Below are 20,347 nucleotides of genomic sequence, written 5' to 3' on the forward strand. Positions count from 1 at the left end.
CACACACACACACACACACACACACACACACACACACACACACACACACACTTTATTTCAAACACATTTAATACACATACAAAACCAAACCACTGTGGTGATCACAACTTGACCGTGCTTGTGTTTTGACCCGTTCATGTTACTGCACTTTAGCCACACTGCCTTACCAAGAGGGTTGAAACAGTATAACACTTCCTGTCACTTCATTCTGCAGTGGACTAGCTTTCTACACTGTCAGTCTCCATGGGTCTCTTTTCTTAAGTGCTTCTCTCTCTTCCAGTCCCCGCCTCTCTCTGTCTTCTTCTGTTGTCATTGTGTCGATATTGTAGTTCAGCATCCGATCCAAATGCAATCACCACTAGAAATTGATGAGTGCATATAGAACAGGTAGTGTGTGTACAACAAGAAAACACATGTATAACACAGAGATAATGGTTGTACTGTCCCTGTGGATAGTCTTCCTTGACTGCTTCTATAATGCTCAGAATATTTTTGTATCCGATAAAGTCGTATTATATTATTCCATGGTTCATTGAGTAGTCCTTGCTTATGATGGGTTAACCTTTTTTAATGGACTCGCAAACTGCTGAAGAATGTTGCACCATTTCTCATGTCTACCATTATTTATTCAGGTTTTTGACATGCTCAGAATGAGAAATGTTGCATGAGACAGTATTTTGAGGCAAATCATACTGTGAATAGTCAATGAGTTATTAACATAGTTACCGGAGTAATATACTTTTTCCCACTCCAGGAACTATAGGGCCACAGGGACCAAACTACAAGTATCTAAAAATCACTGTTGGCAACATAGTCTCCTGTATTATTTGGTCATTGTTGTTTTTCATTGTGTTTTTTTTTTGTTTTTTGTTTTTTGTTTTTTTCATTTTCATTGTGCTTGCACACATGCACACACACTGACACATGAATGGAGCTGCCATCGGGAGCAAATTGGGTTTCAGTGTCTTTCCCAAGGACACTTTGTAGCCAGAGCCACGGATGAAACCACTATTTGCTGCTCCACGGTAAAAAAAAAACAAAAAACAAACAAACTGAAAAATGTTGTTAGAAAACAAACAAAAAAATATGCTGTCAGTTGGGTGATACAAGTATGAACACATCGAAAATGTTTCCTCATTTGACAAAAAACATAATCCAGGAGAAATGACGTCTCTATCAAAAAGCAATCACTCTCACTAACTAGAAGTGTAGGTCATTTGTCAACCTGTTCTCACTTCCTACCCCTCGTGTCACTTTTGGCCTTGAATGGCTCAACAGTCAAGTTAGCAATAATACACATGCTATATCTGCTTATGACAAAGGATGGCATGGTTCTCTAAACCCTCTATTCAATTTGATTTTTGATTTTAAGCAATTTGATTTTTGGTTTTTGTTTTTTTTTTTTTTTTTTTTTTTTTTTTTTCACATAGGTCTATACTATTTTAAGTCTGAGATCACGGGTTTAATGCCACTGTACCTCATTTAGTTTGTTTTATTCTTATGGTCTAGATGATTTCATGAGTGATATAATCTCCATTATTTGCAATGTACCACACTATGGCCTTATTGTAAATGAATAATTTCTTAACAATTTAAATGCAACAGTAACTTGTTTCAACTTGTCACTTGGGCACTACCTGTATACAAAAGTAGATAAGTCACGGAGGGCACCTGCCATCAAGTGACTCTTGTCTGTAACTGCAGTGTGCACTCCACTACAACTTCCCTCAGCAATTCTGCCAAATGTTCACTTTTGTAAGCTTCATAGATGGGGCAGGTTAGGATGACTGGATTTTCAATTTGTCATTATGTGGCTATGTGGTGTGCTGTGTTGGTCATGTAGCTCTGTGTTGCTCTGGAGGTCTAGCAATCTGTTGTTAAGGCCACTAAATCTGCACTGCTCGGACCTCTATAACTTCCCTTCACATTATCATCCATGGAGGGCAACACACTTTGTGGTATGATGCAACTTGCTTGGCATTTCGTGGTTACAATGGACCAATTAAATGCTTTAACCCAGGGTTTTCCACCACCAAATACGGTTGCATATCAGATGCTACAAATACCACTATGGCGCACGTTATTGCTTTCCCGTGAGTTAGATTTAGTGGAAGGTTAGCTGTAAATGAGGAAAGAAGAGTTGGCTGTGTTAGCTGTGTAGTTTTCTCTGTTAAGTTAACTTCTTCATGATGCCTGAGGGAGATGTCCTGCCATATTTGTCTGTGGATGCGTATGCTACACGCGCGAAGCATAGCTTACGAGCTCTGGTTTTCTTGTCGACAGAGCAATCGTTGTTGACGTAACTCAGCGGGAAATCAAAATATTTCCACACCGGTGATTTCAGAGAAGCGGGAGGGGAATTGAGTTAAGTTGATGTGACTCCAATATCAGCAGTTGCCATGCTGTATTTTCATCGGCTGTATCTTCAGGTTAGAGGACGTAATGATAACTTGCTGTGTGTGCTTGTTTTTTTCCCGTCTTGATACACCTGCAGGACATGATACTGGGGGCGTGGTTAAATCCTCGTTTCACCTTTGATTTCGAAGGTCAAGACCAAAATCTGACTTGCCGACATCCCAACTTATGACGTATTAAGACTTCTGGGCCTTTATTATTGTTGCCATTCACAGTTTGGTTTGTTGAGGTGCAAACACTATTTGGTTTGGTTTCATGAGGTTTGCCATCTTCTCGTTTGCTCGTTTACTCCTGATATCAGCTGATTTGCACGTCTTGTCTATACGGCTGATTTCATACAGTTTGGAAAGCCGATCACTTAAAAAAAATCAAAACAAAACATTGCGATCCATATTGCATTTGTGTTGGCTTAGTAGCCTGAGCTTTTTGTTTAACTAGTGAGCTGTACTCAGCACCGCAAACTCCAGCTTAGTAACTCTGGGGTTTTTCTGGGGCCAGGAATTGCACCTCACAAAACCTCTCAGCCCTGATTTCTAGAAAATGTTATTGAGCCTCTGGAAAAGTTCCTGATGCTTTTGATGTCCCCTGAATTTCAGATAAAGCCAATGCTGTTAATAAAGTTAATAAAGTAAATTACTTTAGTGCTTAGAAAAATTATGCTGTCAGTCTTTTGTATTGTTTCTGTACAGCCCGTTCATTTTACATGCATGTGATGCCCTTTATGACTTAATTGATTTTCATGAGTTCAACAGGTCCGAATTTAGGCCCTTATCTCATGTCAGAGGACCTTTTTATTTGCTGGAATTTCTATTAGAATTAGCATGCATTTTAAATATAGGAGCTGTTCAGCCATTTCTGTTTTCAGCCATAACTCAAATACAACATCTGAAGCTCAATTAAAATTCAATTTTGAATGCATACCCTCAATAGTGATTGCGTTTAGGAAGGGTTTTAATTTATTCCTCGACGCTGATTAATTACGTGAAATTGCTGCAGCCATTTCCTGTGTTAAACGTCAGTTAATTAGCTGACAACATTGGATGGGATAATTAATACAGCTGGGGGTCGCAGCATGCTGCCAGTGGGGGTAGCTCAGGCTGGGAGCACCGGTGAGACAGACCTGCCTGTGTCGTAGCCACCTGCAGTCAGCTTGAGACGTAATGAGACTCAGTGTTCCTCTCCGGACCTTGCTTTTAATATTTGAAGAAGAATTAGGCTGCCGTGGCCACTCAAGTGCTACACAGCAGGGCGAAGCCGGCTGGATAAATAATGACCCCTGCGATTCACTGTTGAGCAAGCCTCTCTATCAAAGGCTGCAGAGTACGAGTTGTTTGTCTTTAGAGGTAGGTGAAGGGCATGTACAGCCCATTTTTATCCCCCTTCACACCACACATACACACATACAACACTGGAACTATGATTGGCTGTAGCTCATAGAGTAAAGTCTTATTTCTCTTGGGTCATTCCTTTACTGTGTACATGTTTGTTTTTTTTTTGTTTTTTTTTATTCACTTGGGGTTTCATCAGGCTTTTTTGTGTCATTAGATTCCCAGGAATACAAGTCAAATCTACATATGTGATCAGTGAGTCCATCATTTATAGTAAAAAAAATAAAAAATAAAAAATTAATAAATAAATAAATAAATAAATAAATAAATAAATAAATAAAAGTATGAATGATAACATGTGTGGAACACAGTATGAAACTTTCAGTATCTTTGCATATATAAAATCAACTTTAAATGGCAAAGTGCCTGTGCATGTATAAAAGCTACAAATTGTTTGATATTAGATACGTATCTGTGTGAAAAGTACATTTTAAAAGTCGGACCATCAGCAAATTTGATTTTAAGCATCTGCAATGATCATTAGTTTGAACGATTAGTCGTTCTCATTTTGCTTTATGCTTGTCACCAGCTCACATAACCCTACTTTTCTGGGTTGGATAGGTGTGAAAATAAAAAAAAAAGTATTTTCATGGCAGGGAGCTGAGGAGGAATTGAGGTATCTCACCTGCTCTGCAGTCTGGTGGTATGGCACTAAAGCTAAGTTCACTTTGTTTAGCTTTGTCTACAGAGGCTGCCATTAGAAGAAACCCAATTGAAGAAGTACTTCAGCAGCTTCAAATGATTTAATACTAAAGCGTTTTATATTTATAAATGAATTACCTTGTTCAGCTCTGATGCAGCATGAAATCCTCAAAGTTGGCTAACTGGTAACTAAAGTTAAAAAAAAAAATAAATGTAGCAGAGTAAAAATTCCAATAATTTCCTCCCAAATGACAGTATAAAGACATAGAAGGCGAAAATACTCAAGTGGATATACAAGTATCTCAAAACTATTCTGAAGTATAGTACTTGAGTAACAGAGCACAAACGTGTTTTCAAGCATGACTGCTATGACTCAAGTGCCCTACTCAATCAGGGCACATGTCTAAAGTACAGGTCAACTGACTAATCGGTTTGGGCACTTAATCGGGGCCTTTTAATGGACCTGTTTCGGCTGAACTCGGCTCCGATAGTGCCGATGTCTGCACAGCCTCCACGTCGCATGGGGGAGTACATCACCATTTTTCACAGAGGTTGTTTTAAGATATTTTATCCTTTAAAAATCCTTTGAAAATCAGTCAACCTATAGTCTAAAGTTATCTTCATCATGGTTTGCATTGTTTTAGTTTTAGATCAGAGAGATGAGCCTGTAATTAATGTGAAACACATACTCTGTCTGTAAAAAGAAAAAAAAAAATAGTATTTGCAATTCAACTTGTAATTAAGTTTCATTATCCAAAACTAATGTCTCCACTTGTATGTGTGCATTTTTTTTTTATGCGGTTGCCTAAACTTAGACATGTTCAAACTCTATATGTTTACCCTTGTGCACAGCTCTCACTTAATCCTAATAAGACCACTACCAATCGGTTTGGGCTCACGGAATGCTTTAGTGGTTCTGGCTCAGGTTGTGTTGGCTGGGTGCAGTACAGCCGTGTGTGCACAGTCAACAGTCATTTCTTTTCATTATTCAAAGCAGTAAACGTTTTCAGATTTTAATTAGGCACAGAAAAGGTGTAAATGAATGCAAACTGCGCTGTCAGCTGTCTATTTAACACATGCATCAGTACTGGGTTTATTTGTAGGAAGGGGGGACCTGTGTGGGCAGTGTTTAAATCCAGCAGAACAGGGCTTTTGAGGCAGGAAGAGTGGCAGTGATTCATAGTTCAACCCAGAGTCCCTCTCTCCCCAAGTCCCTCATAATTAAAGTCTAAGCATATGGCCTTGTGACCATGCAAGCACAGAGGTATCTGCTGAACTTTTTTGGCATCTTAGTTTGAATTGCCGGCAACAACGGTCCCTTCAGCCTTCCTTCAGCTCAGCGGAAATGAAAAGCGTGTCACCTTGAGTTGTCATAAGCCACATCTGCCAGCCTAATTACCACATGTTTGGGCCTTTTGATAATGTGTGGTTGGCAGTCAGGGTTGGTAGATATTTGCTGTATTTGTCAGGAAAAAAAGCTTCATGTAGACATCCACACATAGGCATGAAGCAATGTGAAAATTTCATGTCACTATTATCCTCGCCATAACACATTCCTGATATTATCATGACAAGAATCAAAATATGATTAAAACCCATTAAAATGGCACTCATACTTAAGGAAAGTACTTAACCATTTAGCTAGGAAAATGTTGTGTTGTTTAATTACAAAAAGAACACACCTTTTTTTAGTGGACAGAGTTTTAGTAAGAAACAATCATCTTATATCAATGAATCACAAATTATGAAGGGGTAGCCAACTTTTCTTCCCTTCATTCTTGAATTTGTAAACAGAAGTGTGTACACACATCCGATTTGCTTTCTATGTGGGAGATACAATAGACAAGCTGAGCCTACAGCCATGTTGTCAGGTTTAGGATTTTTGGAATGACAGGAGCGAAGTGGACTTGCCTTGCAGCATATTGAAAAGAAATCAGGAAATAATTTTAGGACTGTGCAATATTGAGCTCTTTAAAAACGCCCATGTGAGGATGTTAGGCATAATCCTGATAATGGAGATTCACAGTGATAAAGTGAGTATGAGTTCCTTTTAATGCGATCTGCAATGCAATCATGTCTGGTCCCATCCCTTTATCGAGCAGTAGAAGCAGAAGAACAATTACTAAATACATTAGTGGATTGACAGAAAAATAATAGGCAACTGAAATGCTGTTTTCCTACTTCCTTTTGTTTACAGTATATCATTCAACTGAATACATTTGGACTGACAAAACATGACATTTAAAGACATCACCTTGACCTTTTTTCTGAAATGATGAAAGGCTTAAATGATTGATATAGAAATTGTACAGTAATGTAAATAACTGTTAACAAAGCCCTAATCTCAGCCATACTTGCATACCCTGTAGACACAGTTGTTGTTGCTTGAACGTCTATTGATTTTGATTTTAGAATTATAAATGACACATTAGTGAGGAGTCCTTCTATACGAAGAACAAAAAAAAATGACTAAGCTAACTGATTTTGATCTAAAATGAAAGGTCAGTTAAAGCACAACAGGTATCTATGTAAAATGCCAGCAAGGGAACATACTCAGACCTAGTGAAGTATTTATGAATGCAAACATCTGACATTCTCTTTAGCACTAAACACAAAGTAAAGCTGAGAGTGATGTCAGTAGCTTTTCCAGTTTGTGTTCATAAAGTGATATAAAAGTGCCAGATAAAAGATCAGTGGTGGTGTCTGTAATAGTTGTGTTTTGTTTTTGTTTTTTTTGTTTTTTTTTGTCTGGAGCAAAACTGTCAACCTGCTGGTGGCTTCAGTTGAAAAGGATATATCATCTGGGAACCATGAATGCTTGCACCAGATGTGTCAATCCATCAAGTAGATGAGTTCAAACAATGACCTGCTGGCGGCACTGTAGTAAGTTTCGGGGGATCGCCACCATCAAAAGTTGAATGTCAGTATGGCATTTTATGGCTATCAGTCCAATATCTCTCACTGTTTTTTTAGTTGCTACTAAAGTGTTGACTGACCTACATGATCCCTACATTTCTAACATTGACAAAAAACTGACTTTGACATACTATTTAACATTGAGTCCAGTTCCACCACTGTATAAATGCCATTTGTGGAATAGGAATGATGTGAAAAATGGCCAGAGGAAAAAAAAAAAAAAAAAAAGCTAGGATGAGGCACAATGATCACACTGGCGAGAGGAATAAGAGGATTCACGGGACATACCCTAGACCCCTTCTTTTCTACACTAATAGTAGTTCATGGCAACACTAATTTCAGCTTCGGACATGGTATAAATGTAACTTTAGAGGCCACCAAGGACATTTTCTGTTAGAGCATGGCCCTTAGGAACAGTAATGCTGGGATTAGTGGGAGCATTTTGTTTGAGTACCTGTCTGAAAGGAGATGAACACAAGGGTTAGGGTTATTATCATTATTCTTCACAGTGAATGTTCTCTGCCTTGAATTATGGAAAGCATTTGGCCTAGGCTCTAACCTAACCACCTCCAGGGTGTCTGCTCATCATTTCCGAGGGCAGACATTTTGTTCCAGCATTTCTCTCTCTCTCTCTCTCTCTCTCTCTCTCTCTCTCTCTCTCTCTCTCTCTCTCTCTCTCTCTCTCTTATCAGAATGGTCTGGGGAAGAAATCAAGGCTGTGCTGTATTACATTTAGTTTCCCATTAGATTAGAGAATGGGCCTGCTGGATAACTCCTGAACTCCCCCCCCCACCACCACACACACACAGACACACACACACGTTCTTTACTTCTTCTTTACTCACTCACTTTTCCCTCTCTCTTTCCCACTAAATCATTCATTCCCAGACTTATCCGAGAGTGAAATGGAGCACAGACCAGGCTAGTTAATAGGGTTCTATGAGCCATAAGATTACTTTCCTACCTGAGCTCATTCCTATGAATCTTCCTTAGAGAAGCAGCTAAAATAACAAACCACTTCCAGCCACAAGGCAACGTTACAGGAGGACTGGTGTTTAGACAGTCCGTGGTTACCATCAGCGTTGTGCTCTTTTGAGTATAAGCAAGCTCTACACTCATCTGATATCTTCCGCCCTCTCCCCGGTGGGACAGAGTCACAAATGTTAACAGGAGAAGTCAATTTACATTCCCTGAGCAGTCTAATTGGAGCTGTGGCAAATAGCGATGTTTTTTTTTTCTTTTTCTTTTTCCCAATGGAAATCACAAGGTATTGAGTTTTTATTTTTCCCTCTCTCTGGTTCACATCCAGCTAATGCACTGTTCATCTCATGCTGTGTGAAATGAGATTCTGAGAAAACTCATCACTCCGCTACTCATAATCTGACCTATTTAGCAGCTCCATTAAACTGATTTGTCTGCTTTGTCAAAAATTCATCAGTGTTTTGCCTGTTTCTCTATTGACTCTATTGACTTGACCAGTGACTCTCGCACTGGCACCTGAACCCGTCACTATGAGGGGCCGTACAAGACATAATTCATTCTGGGCTGCTCACACAAACACATTCTCCTTTCACATACATATATTTTCACCCTCACGCACATACATTCTCCTTTCACACACATATATTTTTTTACATTTTTCATGTAAAGGAAAAAAAAAAAAACACAATTTTTTCTCTGGCGTGTGACGGCCTTACCAGCCTTGTGTAGAAGCTGAGAGCGAATCACTGCAACGTCTCCGTTGTTGGCTGAATAGCCCCCTGCCTCAGAGGACAGAGGAGCTGAGTGGATTCACTTCATTTTAAATGGAAATAACCCCACAACTGGAAAACTGTGACATGTGTGAAAACTACCGCAGACTGCTTTCCTGTGCCAGTACAAAGAAGGTTTAATGAAGATCAAGGATCGATTGATGCTCACTTCAAACTTGGAAGCTGTAAGTTTTGCCTTTTCTTATGATGCTTTCCTGTTTATTTTTTATGTTAGCCTGTTGAGCCTAGCACTGTCCGTGGCTAACCTGGCTAATTTAACATCGCTGGACATATGAAGTATTTAAACCTTTCTGAAGGACAGCTAAAGGAGGATGACGTGGTGTGTAAAATGTCTGTATGAGTTTTAAGTTACGTGGACATCACATGAGCAGTAGAGGTGTATTAGTTCTATAATTTAGCAGCTAACGTAAGTTACTGTGCCTGGCATCACAGACAGCTAAGCCGTTAGCCTCACTGTGTCTCTCCCAGGCACAACACTATTAGTCAAAAGCTTTTACATTTCATCAGTCTGTTAGTCAAACAGTGAACAGAAACCATCACTACCCTCAGAATATCAGTATTGCATTTCACAATGGATTATTGATTAAGCTAAATATCCCAAGTGAACTCTTCCATGATGTCATTCTGCATGATAATTAGCCATGTGCTTCTGTTTGTTTGAACACTGGACAGATGAAGACAGATAAATTTGCCTCAAATTAGATTCAGTTCAGATTATTTTCTGTTTATCTCCAGCGTATCAGAATGAATTGTAAATAAGGGGCAATATAATCGGCTAAATGTAAATTTGCCTCTGTCCTCCATCAGCCATCTGACCATGGCAATAGGGAGTGAGTTGAGTACAAGTGAGCAGGTAAGTCATGGTCAGATGGCTGATGATGGACATAAGCAGTAACAATGATTAAGACATCTACTCTGATGTAAATGAGGTGTTTGGGTGCATAAAAAATAATCAAAATAGACCTTGTTAAAAAAAAATCCCCCTGTTTCAACTAAAAATGTTATTATGGGGGGCTCTGTGTATTTTTCTGCTTGTCTCTACTGTCAACAGCTCCAAGTCTCCCCTGTTGCTGTCATGTTGTCCTGAATTGCATTATAAACAACCCAGAGCATCACTAGGAGAGTGTCAGTCGCAACACAGATCATAGTCTAAAGCAAATGCTCTATTTAATCAATCTCTTCCTCCATACTGGCAAACAATGATTTGTAATCATTTTTTTGCAAACTGTTTGCTGCTGTTGCATATACAGTGGAACCCCGACTTACAAAGTGAATTCGTACCAGAGGGTCTTTCGTAAGTCAAAATTTTCGTAAGTCGAAGCACCTTTTTCCCTATAAATAGCCTAATTCGTTCCAGGCCCCCTACCTATTTCTTCTACAAATATTACGTAATATTTGAAAAAAAAACAAAAAACACTAAGAATATTCCAAAATACAATCTGAAATGAAGAAAATAATTTATAAATGATAAATGTATTAATAAATATCAATAAAATAAATTATGTATGTACGTTTTGAGTGAGGCGATGCTGGCTGAAGGCTGAGGTGGTGGAGGCTGAAGAAAGCATACATATGCATGCATACATACGTACGTGTACATGTACATAACATTATGGAATTTAATTCTAAACATTAAAACTAAACCGTACATTTACGTTAATTAATGTACGTACGTACACTGTGCAATGATATTTTTTAAAACTTTTTTTTTTAACTTATATTTTGTTAATTTTCTTCTTTTTTTTTAAATTTCAGTCGCGGCAAATTTGAAATTAACGTGAATTTTCCTGTATTTGTGGGATTTCGTTACGCAGGCAGTTTGCTGTACCACGGGCAGAAATATTGCCGTTAAGTGCCTTCGTAACTTGAATTTTTCATTAAATGGGGTCTTCGTAAGCCGGGGTTCCACTGTATTTAAGGTGATTTTGGAGTAAACTGTAACTGTTCTTCACACAGGCCAACATACCGCTACAAGACCGACCCTGCAGACACAACCACATCTTTGACAGAGTTGACAAACATGTTGTGAGTTACTCAAATATCCCTTAATTTCTGTATACATACGTATTAGCTGCCTGTTTATTGTCTTAAACTAACACAGTCTAATTCAGAGTTTGAACTCTCTCTGTAATATTATTTTCAGGCTCAGTGGCAGTCAGTCCTGTCTCTCGGACAGTCTTAAGTGATGTGGAGATGCTCAGCCATCACTACTGAGGCCTTCAACAGTGTAATCCTGTCATTCTGCATAAAAGCATGGTAGGTGCAACTACTGACAATATTCAAAGAAACAGAGAGCACGACCATGTTCAAATAAAACAGGGATAATACTTTTAGTGCTCAAAATAATTCACATGCCTACACCAAAATAAACACACTAATAAATGTTTCCAAATGTCACGACACTTTTATCAGGCCTGCCACATCAACAAAAAGTGATCCTGACAGAAGGACAATTGAACAACGAAAGTATTTAAATGTAATTGTCAACAACACGTTGTTGTCATTTGGGTTTTAATACTGTAATCACCTTGACTTTAGTACTGAGGTCATCATACCACTACATGCTTCTCCTTCATTCAAAACCAAATTTATGCAGTGGTTATGTGTATGGCTGCGACTGATTAATCATAACCGTATAATATAAGTAACAGTGGTTCTGGCATATTTTACAGATCATCAGAGTGACCTGATGACGCTGTGTTTCAGGTTTTTTTGGACCCCGTCTCTTCTTGCAGTATGAGAAACCATCAGAGGAGGAAGATATTGTTGGGCGGGTTTTGCTTCTGTCAAGCAAACGCTGTCAAGACAACGGCCAGCAGCATCAGGAAGTATCAGTGTCCACAGAAGAGGCATCAGGATGACATGTGTGACCTGAGAGCTCCATTATCAGCTGACATACTTCAGTATAAAAGAAACTTGATTTCAGGACCTCATCTGGACAGTTTACATAAAATTAAAGTGTTTCCTCCTTTTATCTATACCTAATTTATCCTCATTGGCATTGAATAAAGTGATTTGTTTTTAATGAAGGTTTGTGTCCTCTTTGAATTCAACACTAAGGGCACTGTGGCATTAGAGAAAAAGTCTGGAAAGAGTTTTGCCATTAATCCTTTAATAAATAGTGACTGTGTAAGCATCACACATCCAACTTATTATTGTGTTGACAGATCACAATATATTTTTATTGTTTTTATTATTTTGAAAAGGGTATCAAACAATCTGCACGTTTGACACACATTTAAAGCATAAATCAGGGTTGATATCCTCAAACGCTTGAATCTTAATGTGGTGTTTTCAGAGTTTGACACCACTTGAAAGCTGCATTACTTCCATAAAAAAAGTTTCATAGTGGCTCGGCCAGGTTCTGCAGCAGTGGTGTCAAACTGTTCCATCAAAGGGCCATGTGGCTGCAGGTTTTCATTCCAACCAAGCAAGAACACACCTGATCCAAATCAGGTGTGTTCTTGCTTGGTTGGCTGATTGGTTGGCTGATCCAAATCAGATGTGTTCTTGCTTGGTTGGAATGAAAACCTGCAGCCACATGGCCCTTTACTGGATCAGTTTGACACCACTGTTCTACAGGATGCCAGGTCTACATATAGTCTGGTTACACAGTTTTGAACAAAATGTTTGGGTTTTAATTGTTCATCCTTTTGTAGAATGCTGTCACATAATTTTGTTTTTTTTGAAGGAAACTGAATCAAAGGCTGCTGGATTTATTTGTATGTATTTCAAGTACATATAAACAAATCCAGTTGCCTTCAATTCAGTTTCCTTGATATATCTATGACCTGGATGAATGAGAGTATTCACAGGCAAAATTTTGGTTGATTATAGATAGTGTAACGGTATGAACGTTTCATACCATAGTAATAGTGACCAAAAAGATCACGGTTATTGGTATACACTGGGATTTTTAAAATGTCTTCAAAATATTGAAAAAAACCCCACTGATATATTGATAAACTGAAGTAATTTAACTAAGATGAATATTTAAATATAGATTTATTATGTGTTAAAATACATGCACAATACATACAAAACACAGGCAAAACCTTATCAAAACAGCAGGCTTTCTGTCTGTCATTGTGTCGTCTACCACCGGTAGATACTACTCCAGTCAACGGAGCTGAAATGAATGCAGCAAGAGTCGCCAAAGTTGTGATAAACATCGTATTCACACGTTCAAACAGAGCTGCTGACTTCTACTAAACTGTCCCTCTGCAATCGTATACCAGCCAAAATATGTACCAAAGGAAGCAACTGTCCTCCCTCCATCATGACTTCATGACTTCAATACACAACAAACCACAAACGCACATATGTATGTGCAAGGAGAATGTATGTGTGTGAGAGTGAAAATATAAGTATGTGAAAGGAAAATATATGTGCGTAAAATGAGAATGTATATGTGTGCAAGGAGAATGTATGTATGTGAGAGGAGAATGTGTGTGTATGTGAGAGGAGAATGTGTGTGTGTGTGTGTGTGTGTGTGTGTGTGTGTGTGTGTGTGTGTGTGTGTGTGTGTGTGTGTGTGTGTGTGTGTGAAAGGGCCAGAATGAATTATGTCTTGTACAGCCCCTCATACATCACCGTTACAGCACATGCTCATACTGATGTGACTTAATGGGTTGATTGACAGTGCCAAAACAACATATTTGACTTTTACCACAAAGATGTTAAAACTGCAACATACGATTGGTGAAGAGTAACAGGAACAGATGACCTCTGCCCTCTTGTTGTTGATGATCTGAAATGGCTACAGTTTGGTTTGGTAAGGCCAAAAAAAAATAAAAAATGGATTGGTTCAGCTTAGGAGAGGCTCATAGCCTGGGTTAATGTAAGTAAGATATCTTAGTACATAAAAGAAAAGTTAAGTATGCGTTAGGTACGTTTAAATAGCTGAGTGATGACCTGGTTTCACACCAACACATACAGCAGTACTCTGAGTGAAGGTTCTGTGCTCATTTGTCCCAACTACCAACCCCAACCTCCTGTTCCTGCAGACTTTGTTGCTTACTTGACTGCAGATTCCTGCATTTACAAAGGTGAAGGTGGAGGGATTTTGTCAAATGTTGACCCTACAATGTAAACATGTAGAGGACCTTTAAAATTAAACAAACAAACAAAAAAAAAATGTTTTGCATACAAATTATATGGTTTGTTCCTGTGCAGTGTCAAAAATCATTTCCATGTATATAACAACATGTTGCCATGTGCTGTCTCCTTTCAATGTACCTCTTGTTTAATTGTGCGTGTGCCTGCACATGGTGCGATAGGTCCAATAATACCTGTAGGCAATTGCATTCATGTCTTGAAAATAACACCTTTTATAGCTTGCTAGTTTTCACTTTACCATAAAAAAAGGACCCTCAAAAGGGAACGTGTTGGTAAGCACTCATGTCAGGATTGACTCTGCATTATTTTGAATAAGCACTTCAGTCGAGATTTTGTGGAGAAGTCTTGTATCTGGGGACCTCAAATGTGATTGTACAACAAAGTAATTCTGTGTGACAAGGTGGTGGAAAATTAGAAAATGCAGGTGCATGAAGAGAACAAGCAGGGAAAAAAAAATGCTTACTTTCATGCAGCTTTACTTGGACGTTTTATCTTTCTATTTGGACGATGAAAAAGCAGACAAGCTAACAAAGATTGATCACAAAGCCAAAAACTCCAATAGTTAGGAATTGAACTGTGGTCCTCATTTGGGGATTCATAGAAGGACTGGAGAGTTAACATCCCCATGGACTACTTCACACAGTCTCTCACAGAGCTTGGATATTGATTCAGTTTTACTTAGATTTATGTAACTGCTATGAATCCCAGCCCCAACATCTTCCTGCCTTTACCATTATAAAAAAAACAATGCTCTTAGACAGTTGGCTGTATACTCATTGAAGTAAATAAAACTACGTTTACAATTAACTGGCAGCAATTAAGTATAAATTAAGCTCTGTGTCCTGTATATTTAATGTTACCATTAATCACACAAGTAGCCTTATTAGATCCTCCCTCACTATATGTTTAATCTGCATTATAGTTTTTTCTCCATTGGTTTGGCTCCTTTCTTGAAGCAGAAATTACATTCTCAAACTAACATGGACAAACCACCTGGCAATTGTTCACAACAGAATTGAATTTATCATTCATCTCATCAAATTGCAAATGTTTTAGTACATTTTTGCAAATGATTAAGTTCAGGTAGCCTACAGTTAGCACAGTAAGCCTACATTTAGCACAATTTCCAAGTGAGAAAAGTTATCACATGCACAATAGTCTCTTCACTTGTCAAACTTAGTCAAGAACCTAATACCATGAATACCAAGACACACCAAGACACTTCATGCCCACAATGGTGTGTGTGTATATATATATATATATATATATATATATATATATATATATATATATATATATATATATATATATATATATATATATATATATATATATATATATATATATATATATATATATATATATATATATATATAATATATCATTGTGGGCATGAAGGGCTGGGCTAAGACTGAGAGGTGGACATGAGGGATATTTCAATGGTCCTCTGCCATAGTGACAAAACATCTAAACATTTAGACTGTCAGTGCTTGCAAAATGCCAAAGAGACAATGCATTTTGGCGGCACTGACTATTTATATGAGATAGGAATTTATTTTTGACACATTAGTAAACTAGTAAACTGTTTGACACTGTTAGTAAACTGTTTTGGGAGACAAATGAGCTTTTGCAGGTGAACCATGGTGTTGTGCTGAACCATCCTGGTTATTTTAGCAAAAGCACCAAGAGTTTTGATAATGTCTGGTCTGTTTCGAGAAATGAGCCAAAGCAATTGAGAATGATCTTTTGCCTTTTGGTGGCACTGACTATTTATATGGGAAAGGAATTTAATTGTGAAGCATATGTGAACAGTTTTGGGAGCGATATGAGCTTTTGCAAGTGAACTATGGTGTTGTGCTGAACTGTAAGACTGTTTTGCTAAATTATCTTAGAGTTTTGAGAATGTAATTTCTGTTTCATGAAATGAGCCAAACCAATGGAGAAAAACTGTAATATAGCTTTGACAAGTTTTTTTTTAAAAAGCTGTGCAAAGTGAGTCAGACAACAGAACAATAAACCTACATGATTTGGTGTTTGCCAAACAGAAGTTTGAACTGTTGTTTAAAGACACAAGAATCATATATACCTCTAACTTTAATTAACATAATTTAACAAACTCATAAGGCACATTTTTTACATCTACATTCAAACTTTTAAATTGTGAATATATATCACAGTGTGCATAAGGAAAAAACAAACAAACATAACTGTTTACACATACACCTACTAGACTGAGTGACGATAAGTGGAATTGTGTTGTGATTCATTCAACAGTCATGTAGTAAGCTTTATAATGGTTATTTTATCTGTCTTCACTGTTGTCAGGGACCAAACAGGAAAGGCTCAAGAACACAAGGTGTAAATGTCAAAAATAATATTAATTTATTTACAAACTCAACTCGAAGAAACAAATATCCAAAGTATAATTAGGAAAATAACGACTCTAAATAAAAACTTAAGCTGAGGTCAACTAGCTAGCCAACACAGACAGTAGGGGGGGAACAGACATACAATAAACACAATAAAGACACACAGTGAGTTCAACTCAAACAAAGGATTATTAATCAACATGCTGTTAACCAAAATGCGTGCACTCAAATTAATCAACAACTGTTAATAGATGTGATGGATGAAAAGAAAAGACTGTGTGTCCTCATTTAAGATGAAAAGAATAACACAATACTCAACTTAAATGTGTTCACCATGTGTTGCCACCACAGCTGTGCAACAGAGGTTTTGATTTTGTGGCGTGTTTTATTATTTTGAATCATTTTTCATGTTTTGCTGCTATGCATACAGTATTTCCTGTGTGTGTGTGTGTGTGTGTGTGTGTGTGTGTGTGTGTGTGTGTGTGTGTGTGTGGAGGTTAGAAATACATTTCAGTGGAGTGCAATCAATACACCCAAACAAATATGCTATCAAAATACAAACTAAAGTAGCTGTTAACAAGGGGAAAAAAATAAAATAAAATCATAATTAATGTGATGTAATGTTTATTACAAGGCTGTTGTGTTGTGTTGCATGAAGTTGCATCATACAGGTGTTTCTGTGTTGCTGGCCACTAAGGGTATTTTTTGTGTTGCAGTTTTTTCAAAGCACTCTACAGACTGTTGAGTTGTTCAAAGAGATACTCAACACAAAATCCCCATGTCTATTACACTATTAATTGATCCAGTTCCCAGACTGGTATCAAAACACAAGTTATTTTTTGTTTTGGAGAAAAAAAAAAAAAAGTTATACAGTTTTGTCCTACAGACACCCTCCAAAAGCATCGCCACAATACCATCAGCACACCCCATACAGTGGACGAGAAGTGTCCAAACAAATGAGAAAGCCACTACATAATAACAGAAGTAAGTGAGTCCATGATTTATATCAGAAGAGTTTATAAACATGAACAACATGGCTTATTTGTGACAATCGCATGGTGTTAGTACTCATAGGTAGCTAGTGAATGTTTCACTTATCCCTCAAACAGCAAAACCCCTTCTCTTCCACATGTATAGGCTAATAGCATAATATATTAATGGCTGATAGTTGTCAACCACTGCCCAATTTGCAAAGAGAAATTAATACCAAGCTAATACATATAATGCACTGACGTATGTACAGTGTTAAATAGTGTGACCGTGAGTGTTTTTTTTTTTTTTTTTTTTTTTTTTAGGGTTAGAGTTAGGGTTTTCTGGGGGAATTGTGAAGGCAGTTCATAAATTGCATGCGTTCATAGCTGAGAATATAGAAATGCGGTTCATAATGCTGTGACTGTAGCCATCATTATTACCACTTAGAATGTAATAAAATAAAAATATATGGTCTCAGAAATATATGAACCAAAATGCAGTTTGAGTACCTCAAAACGTACCAGTTGCAGTACTTAACATTCTCCTTTGTTAGCAGTTCCATTCCAGATTGTACAAAAATACATTTAGGGCAACAGTAGAGTTATGATGCCCATATACTTTCGTTCAACTGCTTTTAAGTAATAAATGTAAATATAAGCTTTTAAAAATAATAGGTCTTGTAATGGAAGATATTTGTGTGCCTTGTATTTTTACAAAGGAAATCAGCTGTGGTACAAAACGCAGCCCTGACCAAGCTGCTCGTCTGGCACTGACTATGGGGAGAGAGACTGTGAACTTGGGATGTTTGCAAAGTGAAGTTCAGTCAAATTAATCATTCTGTCAGACAATGAGAGCAGAGCACCCCAGGGCTAAAAGGGAGACAAGGCCTTTCAGCAAGAAGAAGAATACGCTGTGCTACTGTATATGTTTGGGGCTTGTTATTCATTTTCACTAAGAGAGGTGGAGGCTGGGAATGGGGGAGGATATGTAGTGGTGTGCTCTCGCTCTCCCGGTACCAGGGAATATATCTATCGTTCCAGGGAGCCATTTCCCATAAGAGGGGATAAATGGATGTAGCTGAAGGTGAGGACAATGCAGGAACATCACATTTAGAGGCTTATTCATCAAGTTCATAGGTGGTGTCAGGCCTCTGCCAAATGTTGCATTTTCACAGCACCCTTGTACAGGAAACTGTTACTGGCCTTGCACGCATCCCAACACTCATCACATGTCATATCTAATTTGCATCCCCACATTTATGCTAAAAATAGATACTCCAGGGTTGTATTCACAGCCCAGTTGCTATGATAAAATGCTAGCAGTTATTTGTTTTTGCAGTCTACATATACGTTTGTCCATGTGGCATTTGCACAAAACATGCTGTATCACATTCACATTACATGTTCATTATCCAAATTTTATATTGGGAGGTGGACGGGACAGTGGTTGAGTTACAGGCAAAAAGCCTGCCAAACATGATCACTGTCATGTCTGGGTTTTCAACATCTGCAATTGTGAAGCTACTGGATATCTTGGGGGAGACAATTTCTAGCTGTGTTTGTGGTGCAAAAAGAAGTTTTATTTTTCTTTTTTTTTTTTTTTTTGTTTTGTTTTTTTTTTTCTTTAACGCTCTTTTTATTTGGGTTTTCAGAGTTTAGCATATAAACAATATTTTGACATATATATATATATATATATATATATATATATATATATATATATATATATATATATATATATATATATATATATATATATATATATATATATAGGTAGATGTAGCTATATAGATACATAGATATATAGATATAGACATATAGATATAGATATAGATATAGATATAGACATAGATATATAGATATAGATATAGACATAGATATATAGATATAGATATAGACATAGATATATAGATATAGATATAGACATATAGATATAGATATAGACATATAGATATAGATATAGATATAGACATAGATATATAGATATAGATATAGACATAGATATATAGATATAGACATAGATATATAGATATAGATATATACATAGATATATAGATATAGATATAGACATAGATATATAGATATAGATATAGACATAGATATATAGATATAGATATAGACATAGATATATAGATATAGATATAGACATAGATATATAGATATAGATGACAATGACACATATATGCACCAAAAAAGACAAAAAACAAACTAAACAGAAATGCAAGAGGGTATCAGGTAACTCAGTTCTGTCATCATATTGACATCAGGATAAATTGCGGGAAGTGTTGGTTTAGTTTGGAATTTGTCTTCACACCCTCTCAATGAGAATTTTTTTTTTTCTAATTGTAGATGTTTCATAATATCTTTCAAAAGGAGTGAGTGGGGGGTCGAGCGTTCTTTCAGTTAAATCAATCTGCGTGCTAGAAGAGAGATAAATGTTATGTTATCTTGAGAGTTAGATAGAATGAGATCAGGTTCTTTTGATAGGGTTTTATTTGTTTATGTATGAATGTATGTATGTATGTATGTATGTATCTATGCATGTATGTATTTATGTATGTATTTATTTTTGTGCCCAGCGTTAATTAGAGCTTATTATTATTATTATTATTATTATTATTATTAGTAGTAGTAGTAGTAGTAGTAGTAGTAGTAGTAGTAGTAGTAGTATTGTTATTATTCAATAGTTTTAACTACATTTTTCTATTCAGTTGAAATTGCAGTTTCACAGTTATTAGATAGATAGATAGATAGAT

The 20,347-nt window shown here is 37.1% G+C and overlaps 1 protein-coding gene and 1 long non-coding RNA gene across 10 annotated transcripts in view; both read left to right on the forward strand.

Moving 5' to 3' along the window:
- astn1 (astrotactin 1) overlaps positions 1 to 20,347 on the forward strand; it is a 406,003-nt gene that overhangs the window by 222,144 nt on the left and 163,512 nt on the right. The gene's annotated exons all lie outside the window — the stretch shown is intronic.
- LOC119010957 lies at positions 8,840 to 12,162 on the forward strand. 2 transcript variants are annotated; one of them, XR_005072093.1, is made up of 4 exons: positions 8,840 to 9,297; positions 11,090 to 11,158; positions 11,277 to 11,389; positions 11,806 to 12,162. It is a non-coding gene; the product is annotated as an uncharacterized LOC119010957 (long non-coding RNA). The 2 variants fall into 2 exon arrangements; XR_005072092.1 differs by having other exon boundaries at positions 8,846 to 9,297; positions 11,840 to 12,162.

Source organism: Acanthopagrus latus, chromosome 21, assembly GCF_904848185.1.
Source record: "Acanthopagrus latus isolate v.2019 chromosome 21, fAcaLat1.1, whole genome shotgun sequence".
Taxonomy (NCBI): Eukaryota; Metazoa; Chordata; class Actinopteri; order Spariformes; family Sparidae; genus Acanthopagrus; species Acanthopagrus latus.